Source organism: Bubalus kerabau, chromosome 17 (assembly GCF_029407905.1).
Source record: "Bubalus kerabau isolate K-KA32 ecotype Philippines breed swamp buffalo chromosome 17, PCC_UOA_SB_1v2, whole genome shotgun sequence".
NCBI lineage: Eukaryota > Metazoa > Chordata > Mammalia > Artiodactyla > Bovidae > Bubalus > Bubalus kerabau.
Genome location: NC_073640.1, coordinates 29,814,359 through 29,825,828, shown reverse-complemented (window position 1 = coordinate 29,825,828; position 11,470 = coordinate 29,814,359). Strand labels below are relative to the sequence as shown.

The 11,470-nt window shown below is 41.3% G+C and overlaps 1 pseudogene; it reads left to right on the top strand.

The window, feature by feature from the left end:
- Positions 1-2,568: 2,568 nt before the first annotated feature.
- On the top strand, positions 2,569-5,733 carry LOC129630606 (Y-box-binding protein 1-like; annotated as a pseudogene).
- Positions 5,734-11,470: the final 5,737 nt, after the last annotated feature.

Below are 11,470 nucleotides of genomic sequence, written 5' to 3'. Positions count from 1 at the left end.
TGAAGAATCCACCTGCCAATGAGCGAGACATAAGAGCTGCAGGTTTGATCCCTGAGTCGGGAAGATACTCTGGAGGAGAACATGGCAACCCACTCCAGTATTCCTTCTTGGAGAATTCCATGGACGGAGGAGCCTGGCAGGCTACAGTCCACAGGATTGCAAAGAGTCAGATACAAGTGAAGCGACTTAGCATGCACACACACACACTCATCCACTATTAGAGTATCATACAGATAGTTTCATGGCCCTAAAAATCCTCTGTGCTCTGTCTGTTCATCCCTCTCCCCTCATCCAATCCTGTCAACAAGCGATCTTTTTACTGTCTTCATCGTTATGCCCTAACTATAGTTTGTAGCCTTTTCAGATTGGCTTCTTTCATTTAGTAATATGCACTTAAGTTTCTTCCATACCTTTCATGGCTTGACAGCCTTTTGTTTTTAGCATCGAATCTACTGTTCACAGTGGTGAACATTTTTTAAACAGAAAAATCCAACTGAGATTTACTGCTTCAGAGTTTTTCCACATATTTTAACCTGGTCCTCAGGGTGATTCTGATACACATCTGGGTCTGATAATTGTAAATATTTCTCCTGGATTTAAAAAGCATATACATTATAGCCAGACAAAACTATAGTTTGAAAATATACATGCACGCCTATGTTCATAGCAGCACCATTTCCAATAACCATAAATAGAAACAACTTAATGTCCATCGATAGATGAATAGATAAAGAAGATGTGATAGATCGGTAGACAGACAATGGAGTGTTACTGAGTCCTAAAAAAGAATGAAATCATGACATTTGCAGCTACATGGAAGGACCTAAAGATTATCATACTAAGCAAAGCAAGTCAGAAAGACAAAGACAAATACCATATGATATCATTTATATGTGGAATTTAAAATAAAACACAAATTAACTTATCTATGAAACAGAAACAGACTCATCAACATAGAGAAAAGACTTGCAGTTGTCAAGGGTAAGGGGGCTAAGGGAGGGCTGGACTGGGAGTTTGAGACTAGTGGATGGAAACTATTACATACAGAATGGATAAACAACAAGGTCCCACTATATAGCACAGCAGAACTATATTCAACATCCTGTAATAAACCATAATAAACAAGAAAAAATAAAAGGCACATGTATTAATGCTCCCTAGATTTAAGATTCTTTTCCTTTGAGGGAAAAATGTTTATTTCCTCTAAGATGGGCAAGTCTATGCTCCATCCCAGTCGGTCAATGAGCCCTAGGACAAGAGAGAATACAGGAGAATCTGGACAGGGTGGGTTCTTCCCTAATAAAGTACGTTTTGCCTTTAGCCCTTGATCAGTTGGGAGGGAGGGAGGAAGAAGAGAAAAGGGCAATTTGTCAAGACAAAGTGGTAGAAAACAGGAAAAGTGCTAAAATTCTGACATCCTAATTTTTGCCACATGATAGGCACTCTAAAGAAATTGTCTCTTTAACTTTATTTCTATAGGAGGTAATATTTACCCATATAAAAGGAAACTAAAAGCAGAAACTTTAACATTTGCAGATGAGAGAATGGGGATTCAATCTAATGTCTGCCTGTCTTCTTGTACATTTATTATTTTACCCATTCCAGATCTAGATTGTATGATTTTTGAGTAAAAGGACCAACAGGTCCATTTTAAGCCTGCTGCTTGACAGACACAAGGTACACAATAAATATTTATGAAATACGTCCTAAATGAATAATTGTTCACAGGAGCATGCCTCCTCCTTTTGCCAGATTCACTCCAATAGAAAATTAAGAAAGATTAGTTAATATTTCTGATGGTCCAGTGGTTAAGACGGTGTGCACCTAATGCAGGGGGCTTGGATTCAACCCCTAATCAGGGAACTAACTCCCGCAGGCCACAACTAAAGATTCTGCATGCCACGATTAAAAAACAAAAATCCCACATGCCACAACGAAGATCAAAGATACCACATTCTGCAACTAAGACTTGGCACAGCCAAATAAATAAGTAAAAATATATTGTTATGACCCAGGAATCCCACTACTGGGCAAATACCCTGAGGAAACCAGAAATGAAGAGGACGCATGTGCCCCCGTGTTCACTGCAGCACAATTTCCAATAGCTAGGACACGGAAGCAACCTGAATGTCCATCAACAGATGAATGGATAAGGAAGTTGTGTACATACACACAATGGAATATTACTCAGCTATAAAAAGGAACACACTTGAGTCAGTTCTAATGAGATGGATGAACCTAGAGTCTATTATACAGAGTGAAGTAAGTCAGGAAGAGAAATACAAATATCATATATTAATGCATACATATGGAATCTAGAAAGATGGTACTGATGATCCTACGTACAGGACAACAAAGGAGAAACAGACATAAAGAACAGACTTTTGGACTCAGTGGAAGAAGGAGAGGGTGGGATGATTTAAGAGAATAGCATTGAAACATATACCTCACCATATGTAAAATAGATAGCCTTTGGGAGTTTGAAGCACGTCACAGGGCAACCAAAGCCTGTGCTTTGTGACAACCTGGAGGAACAGGGTGGGGAAAGAGGTGGGAGGGGGGTAAAGGATGGAGGTAGGTTAAAATGTATGCCTATGGCTGATTTGTGTTGATATATGGCAGACACCATCACAGTATTGTGGAGTAATTATCCTCCAATTAAAATAATAATTTTTTTAAAAAATAAATTGTAAAATTATGTATTTTTTAAAACAAAATCTAAAAAAATATTCCTGATATTTTATGCAATTCACTTTCTGATATTTTTTGATAGCATAGGCCTCAGACAGAGATACGTCCAAATGCTATTGATGATTCAGAAAAGCCTGTTAAACCTCAGACTCATAATCACAGGAGGCAATGGTGGTTCATTTTCTAAGCTCAACTTGACACACCTTTTGATCAAGGAGAGCCGGGGTAGTGGTACCTATGATTTATCACCCTTCCAGAAGAGCCACAGATCGCATTCTACTACGCTTCAACACATTTATAGCTTCTTTAGACTAAGCATCAATTCCCTCAATGTTAAAAAACAGTCGGCAATAAATAAAGACAAGAGTTTGCTTCTAAATATATGGAGGGTGTTTCCTTATAAATCCCCTCCGAGAGCTCCTAATGACTTATAGCTCATATTGTAGTCATAGAATGAGCTGCATTTGCCCCTGGGCCTTCTCAGGCTAGTAACACATTAGACATTTGGGATGTGCATTAATTCTCTCATACCATTCACTGCTTTATATTCCATAGAGCTAGTAGCTCAGGGCTAATGAGGTCAAAGTCCCAGGTTTGATTTCTCATGGGTACAAATGATTATCCCTCTCTTGTTTAGACATATAAGTATCACTGAAGCTTGCCAGCTCTGACTATGTTTTCTTCATGGACAAATTCTTATAGAGAAAAGAGGGTCATTTCAACCTCTGGGTCTCAACATTCTACTCTATGAGAATAATAATAATAATAGATCCTTGCAGGTTCAACCCTTGGGTTGGGAAGATCACCTGGAGAAAGAAATGCCAACCCACTCCAGTAATCTTGCCTGGAAAATTCCATGGACAGAGGAGGCTGGCAGGCTACAGTCCACAGGGTTGCAAGAGTAGGACACAACTGAGCACGCATGAGAGACATATCTTATAATGTCCAAAGAAGTATCCAAGAAGATGCTGTATACATGTGTACTTAATAAACATTATAGAAATAAAGGATAGGGGAAGGAAGAAAAGAAGGAGGAAGGGAGAAAGGGGGAGGGGGGGGAAGAAAAGCCTTGGTAAGGTAGTATTAATAGAGTATCACTGTGGCCTTTCATTGTTTATTCCTATCTAATGTATATCTTCTATTTTTTAATAATAGCAACCCAATATTTTTCTCAAGGAGCTAACTTTTTTCCACTTTGTGTTTATGTGCTTGACACATGTCCTAGATCTAGAGGTGAAACCATACATATCACAGGTCTCACCAATCCACTTAGTTCCATCTTTTGGACACAGTGATTATTGCAGGATTGAAATAGGCTTACATCAATTCAAAGCCAATTTCAAAGCAACTGGACAAGGGGTTTTCTCCATAGACTTAGAAAGTGAAAAAGTGAGTCAGCACTCTCTTGGAACCATCTTGAATTGAGAGCTTGCCTGGAAATGAGAACAAAACATAACTGCAGAATCTAGAGATGTAGAGAACTCATTCCCAATGATGTTGTTTGAGCACCTGGATCTAGCTATACCTGAAGCTAATATTTTAAATTGTCAGCCCACAAACTTCCCTTTTTATTCAAAGCAGCTTAGAGTTGGGTTTCTATCACTGAGACTAGAAGAATCCTAATTAACACGGTTACAGAAAATAGGAAAGAGGTTAAAATACCTTAGCTCTGCCACTGCATATCTTTCAGCCTATGCACAGGAAAAGAAGAACAAAAGTTACACAGAGAACACATTTAAATCTTGACTCTACTACTAGTGTTCTAACTGGGTTTAAATAAATTATTTAGTCTTTCAGAGCCTTGTCTTTGTATATGTAAAATGGAGAGATAGCTAACAGCCATGTGGAATTACATAGAGAATTAAATAAAATGAAATACATTAAGAGGGTAGCACACTGTATGCACTCCATACACTACCTTCTACATCGCTAATTACCTTCTAGAAACCCAGAGATGAGAGGGGATTAGACAAGTCCTCAGGGATTGTGTTCTTGATGCTATCAGCTCACATAGAGTTTCAAGTTCAGTTTTCCACTCACTTGAGTTCCATTGTAGCGTGACTGACCAGATTACTATCTCCAACCCACTGTGGTTATTGTTTCATTCTCAATAAAACCCACAATCCTTTCATCAGTGTCTTTTATTTAATGGGGTGAGGGTGGGAGTCTGCCACAGAGAAAATATCTCAGGAAGTTGGAAGTGTGGTAAGATGGAAAAAAAGAAATCCTGTGTCTAGTCTCATTCTCTGGAGAGCTTTACAAAGGCATGATGAATGAAGGCAGGAGGGACGAGAAGGTTTTGCACAGAGGGTTTTGGGAATAGCCAAATAGTTCAATGTAAGAGAAGGATGTGGCTTCGTCAACAGGAATGACACCAAGGAAGATGTATTTGTACACCAGACTGCCATAAAGAAGAATAACCCCAGAAGCACCTTTGCAGGGTAGGAGATGGAGAAAGTATGGAGTATGACATTGTTGAAAAAAGAAAAGATGGGGTAGGCAGCACATGTTACAGGGGCTGATGGAGTTTTAGTGCAGGGCGGTCAGTGCAGACCACAAACAGGTAGGCGTGGTCCACGCAGGGTCCTCCACACCATGAGCAGCAGAGTTACCAAGATAGTGAGAGTGGCAGAAAATGCGGGATGGAAGCGTGCTCCCGGTGTCCACCTTACCACATGCAGAGACCGCCTAGGTGGGGACCACAGTATTCCAAGCCTCCTGCACACAGAGCAGGGACAGAGGGAGCTGACAACTAGGGTGCAGAAAAAGGTAGGCCCATGAGAAAGAATATATATATCAGGTTAGAGACCAAAATTCTGCAGGGCTCCTCCTTGTCAGACAGCCTAGAGAGGAAGGCAATAAAGAAGATAAGGAAAACCCAGGACACCAGACCAAGGTCAATGGCCACCTCAATATGGATACTGCTGCAACTTCAACTACTGACGCAGACACCCAGAAAACCCTCAACCAAAGGAGAGCAAAGAGACGAATACAGTCCATCCACCCCCTGAGAATTCATCCACCCCCGGGCTGACTGAGTAGGGCAGTGCTAAGTCAGTGCCGGCTTATCACCACTACAGTCATCCAGTTTGATCATCCAAGAAGAAGAAATGACCATGAGATTCCAGCAGTAAGAAATGAACAGAAGATAGGAGCTGAAGACCTTAACTGGTTACTTTTTGCCCATTGACCAGATAACTAGAACTATCTGCACTGTCCCTGCAGCATGGGGTTTTCATTTTTACCTAAAGACATCTCTTTTTGGTAATGACAAATGTGTTTGTTTGTTTGCTTTTTAGAAGCCTGGTTTTTCTCAATACAGCATTAAAGGTTTTAAATTGTTTCATGTCTATGAAGCTGAGATTTTTAAGGACCTCATTTTTAAGTTGTAAATGAAAGTTTACAACTTGATTTTTTCAAAAAAAGTCAACAAACTGCAAACACCATCTTAATAAAGGTCTTAACTTGTAAAAGGATTTGTTTAAGTTAAAAAAAGAGAATAACATTACATTACCTGTCCTGGCTTACAGAGACCTATCCAATCAGTTCAGTTCAGTTCAGTCGCTCAGTCGTGTCCGACTATTTGCGACCCCATGAATTGCAGCACGCCAGGCCTCCCTGTCCATCACCAACTCCCGGAGTTCACCCAAACCCATGTCCATCAAGTCGGTGATGCCATCCAGCCATCTCATCCTCTGTCTTCCCCTTCTCTTCCTGCCCCCAATCCCTCCCAGCATCAGAGTCTTTTCCAAAGAGTCAACTCTTAGCATGAGGTGACCAAAGTATTGGAGTTTCAGCTTTAGCATCAGTCCTATCCAATCTGGTCCCCTCTAATCTTTCTGATCCTATCTATTGCCACATTTCCACTCCGCTTCAGAAAGCATCCATAAAGCCTTGGCATTAATTGTCTCCTCTTATTGACATGCTCTTCCTCTAATCTTTGCAGGATTAGTTCCTTCTTGTCACTCAGTTCCCAGCCTGTTACCTTCTCAGGGAGGCTTTTGTTGACTAAACAGAGGCACCCAGCCACTCTGTTACATCATCCTATATTAATTATCACTGTGGTATCTATTATTTTTCATTTTTTCATGTTGTTTATATTTGTTTTCCTCCATTAGAAAGTAAGCTCTTTAAGGGCAGAGATTCTGTTTGTCATTCTTTGCTGTTTTTCTGTCATCAGAAACAGTGTCAGAAACAGAGTAGGTGCTCAATAAATGCTCATTTAGTAGCCATATGGGGCTTCCCAGGTGGTGCTAGTGGTAAAGAATCTGCCTGCCAATGCAGGAGATGTAAAAGATACGGGTTCAATCCCTGGATCAGAAAGATTTCCTGGAGAAGGGCATGGCAATCCACTCCAGTATTCTTGCCTGGAAAATTCCATAGGCAGGGGAGCCTTGCAGTCTATAGTCCATGGAGCTACAAAGAGTCGGACACGACTGAGCAACTGACCACAAGACAAGTTAGACATATTCATGCGTAAATAAGTTGTAGAGAGAGGTCTTGTTCAACACATAGTGATTCCTCTTGGCATTCAAGGCCCCCACCTGTCTCCAAAGAGTTCAACATCTCCACCCAAATATTACATCTTGGCATGTCAATGAAAAGCTCAATGGTCAGTAGGATAGCCCAGACCTGAAGGAGCCGAGAATTTAGAGAACAGACATACCCCAGAGATAGACAGAAAAAAACAAGAAGAACCCAGGTACAAGTAGTAACAGAAAGAAGGAAAAAGTGGAATCCAGGTAAATGAAGCAAGCACACAGCGACATCCATAGGTGCCAGGTACTTCACTATGCCCTGGAAAGATAAGAGATGCCATAGTCCTCATCTCAAGTGCCACGTGGTCCCTGATGACTCTACCTGAGAGGCCCGGCAGGAAGGGGCATCATCTGGGTGACCCGACAGATGGGCTGAACAACCTGAGCACAGTGGCCAGAGCTAAGAGAATTTCATCTTAGAGATGACAATCACCAGGCAAACAACATAGTCAGGGACCAAACCAGTGGCCCCCATTTCCCTACAACAGGAATAGGTTCATCTTTACCTGTATCGCTTACTGGGCTTCTGGATTCAGCACGGGATCCCATAGTCAAAAAGTGTTTGAAGCCGCTGTGTATAAGGCAGATTGACATCTCGGGCTAGTTTAACAGCAAAAGAGTTTCAGTACATTCCATTATTTAAAGACAATATTTGCTTTAAACCTCTTCCACTTCTGTCTTTAAGAAACTGATAAATAGAAGCAATGCACCAACATTCTCATTTTCAAGTACCCAGTGGGTTTCACTGTCACAATCAGCTGGGGTTATCAGGTTCCTACCTCAGCAATTGCTAGACAGGTGAGACCCGGAACATCCCACTCCAGTTGGAACAGAGTTGGCTCATTGTCCAGAACAGAAAAAGTGAAAGTGAAGTCACTCAGTCGTGTCCGACTCTTTGTGACCCCACGGACTATAGCCTATCAGGTTCCTCCGTACATGGGATTTTCCAGGCAAGAATATTCAAGTGAGTTGCCATTTCTTCTCCAGGAGATCTTCCCAACACAGGGATTGAACCCAGGTCTCCTGCATTGTAGGCAGATGCTTTACTATCTGAGCCACCAGGGAAGTCCAACAAAAGCTGGTATTGATTTCTCTATGAGCAACAGTATTTAGGTCTTTTGCTTTCAGTCTGAGGGGCCCTGGAAGCTTCAGGTACTTTTCCTGGAAGACAGTAGGCATCCTTTTTCTCCCTTGGACTTGGGATGTTTGTTCCCCTGGTTTCTTAGATAGGCAACAGGAAGCAACTTTCATGAGCTGAAAGGCCAGACTACAAAAAAGCAGTAAGTCGGGTGTTTACAAATTTTTCACACTCTCACCTGCCGTCATGGGTTAGTCTTTACCAAGATGGCCATTCTGATTCACTAATTTTTTTACTGGAGTATAATTGCTTTACTGTGTTAGTTTCTGCTATACAGTGACATGAATCAGCTATATGCATAGATATATTCCCTCTCACCTGAATCTCCCTCCCTCTCATACTGCCCCTCTAGGTCATCACAGAGCACTGAGCAGACCTCCCTATGTTACACAGCAGCTTCGCACCATCTATTTTATACATGGTAGTGTATTTATGACCAACCTAAGTGAAAGTGAAGTCGCTCAGTCGTGTCCGACTCTTTGAGACCCCATGGACTGTAGCCTACCAGGCTCCTCTGTCCATGGGATTTTCCAGGCAATAGTACTGGAGTGGATTGCCATTTCCTTCTCCAGGGGATCTTCCCAACCCAGGGATCGAACCCAGGTCTCCTGCATTGTAGACAGACGCTTTACCGTCTGAGCCACCATACATGGTAGTGTATTTATGACCAACCTAGACAGCATATTAAAAAGCAGAGACATTACTTTGCCAACAAAGGTCCATCTAGTCAAGGCTATGGTTTTTCCAGTAGTCATGTATGGATGTGAGAGTTGGACTATAAAGAAAGCTGAGTGCCAAAGACTTGATGCTTTTGAACTGTGGTGTTAGAGAAAACTCTTGAGTCCCTTGGACTGCAAGGAGATCCAACCAGTCCATCCTAAACGAAATCAGTCCTGAATGTTCATTGGAAGGACTGATGTTGAAGCTGAAACTCCGATACTTTGGCCACCTGATGTGAAGACCTGACTCATTTGAAAAGACCTTGATGCTGGGAAAGATTGAAGGTGAGAGGAGAAGGGGACAACAGAGGATGAGATGGTTGGATGGCATCACTGATTCAATGGACATGAGTTTGAGTAAACTCCAGGCGTTGGTGATGGATAGGGAGGGCTGGAGTGCTGTAGTCCATGGGGTCACAAAGAGTTGGCCACGACTGACTGACTGAACTGAACTGAGTGTATTTATGTCAAACCTAATCTCCCAATTCATCCCACCACCCCTTCCCACCCTGTATCCACATTTCCATTCTCTACATCTGTGTTTCTATTCCTTCCCTGCAAACAGATTCATCTGTACCATTTTCTAGATTCCACATATGTGTGTTAATATACAGTACTTGTTTTTCTCTTTCTGACTTACTTCACTCTGCATGGTAATGTAAACTGATAAATAAAATTCAGGGGGAGGGAGGGAATGGTAACTTCTAAGATATGTACAGGTTCCAAAGTTAACATAGGACATTCTGGTCCATTTTCTGAGATGGTCTTCCTAGCAGCTCTGTAACAGAGAGAAGGCAGGGATGAGAAAACTGACTCAGTCTCCTAGTTCCTAGAGCTCTGGCTAACCTATTGTGCTTCTTTTAAGAAAAACTAGTTGGCTGTTCTTCCCCTGACATGAAGAGTAATTTGAACCAAACTGATCAAAACGAGTGTTTCCTTTAATCAGAGCCATTTTTCACCCATATTTAGTAAAACTTAGGTGGAGAAAGACCCTGGTCTTGGTATAAACCATGGTTAGCCCCAACAATTTATTCTTCCACCCCAAAGATCCTACCAGTTTTGCATCTGTCAATTTCTCCTGACACACAAATTACAAAAAACAGTTTGCTCATAAGTAATATCATATGGTAAAAAGAATAATAATGCTAAATTATTTGTTTAAGGTTTCCACACACCTCATGTTATACCACTCTTACAACAGAGTGACATAAATATTAGTACCTTATTTTACAAAAGAATAGATGAAGAAATTGAAGAGCACAAAATTAGTTAAATCACATGAGATGGCACTCGAAAAGAAGGACAGCTCTGCATGCAAGCAATTGTACTGGCCTCTAAAATCTGTTCTCTTACCGCCCTCTTATAATGCATCTCAGGCACAGAGGTTGAGAACGAAGTACCTGTGTGTGTCCAGAAAGGAAACTGTCCAATTCTCCCTTCTTTCCACTAATATGTATTGAGTATCTGTTATATGCCAGATATTAGTCTACTCACTGGGGCCAAAGCACTGAAAAACAAAGGCTCCACCGTCCTGAAACTGACATCCTAGATGCAAACACTCCTGGCTTTTGAGCGATTATTATTCCTTGCCATCTACTCTCCCACAAAAAGAAAATAGGATCTCCTTATACACACATCACAAAATAAGAAATTATACCTCTAGTCATAGTTAACTGTGAAGGCAGTGGTTCTCGGTCTTTGTATTCCAAGGTGCTGGTTAAATACCAGAATCACCACTCCATTCATGACTGTGACATAGACAGAGAGGCTGGGTTTTCTGTGCAATTCCCTGCATGCTAGCTGTATCTTAATTGCTTTTTTGTTTCTCAAAGAAGCACAGCACTCTGCAAGAAAGTATTCTGTTATTGTAAGTTAACTATGAATCCAGAGGTAATTATTTGCGAACGTCAGCACTTAACTATGAACGGTCACAAATTACTCGTGACCCACATCATAAATGAGGTAGATATTGAGATACTATATTCTGGGCCAAGTTTTTATCACCAGGATTCCTGTCTTGGAGAAAGGAGTAACTTACTAAATCATCATAAACCATATATATTTTATCATGGATCCATAAAGCCTATGTATTGGCTGCGGATCTGAAAATGTGTATAGATTTGGGGATCATTTTTTTAAATTCATCAGCTTAGCACACAATAGCAGTCAACACGAAAGGTCAGAAATGGCCTTCCAAGTAGTCAGGGAGAGGAGGAAATCAGGAGACATGGAAAATTCTCCTCCTAACTTTACAGATGGGATTCCCAGGTAGCTCAGTGGGTAAAGAAGATGCCTACAACAGAGGAGATGTAGGCAGACATGAGTTTGATCCCCTGGTCAGGAATATCCCCTGGAGGAGGGCATGGCAACCCACTCCAGTATTC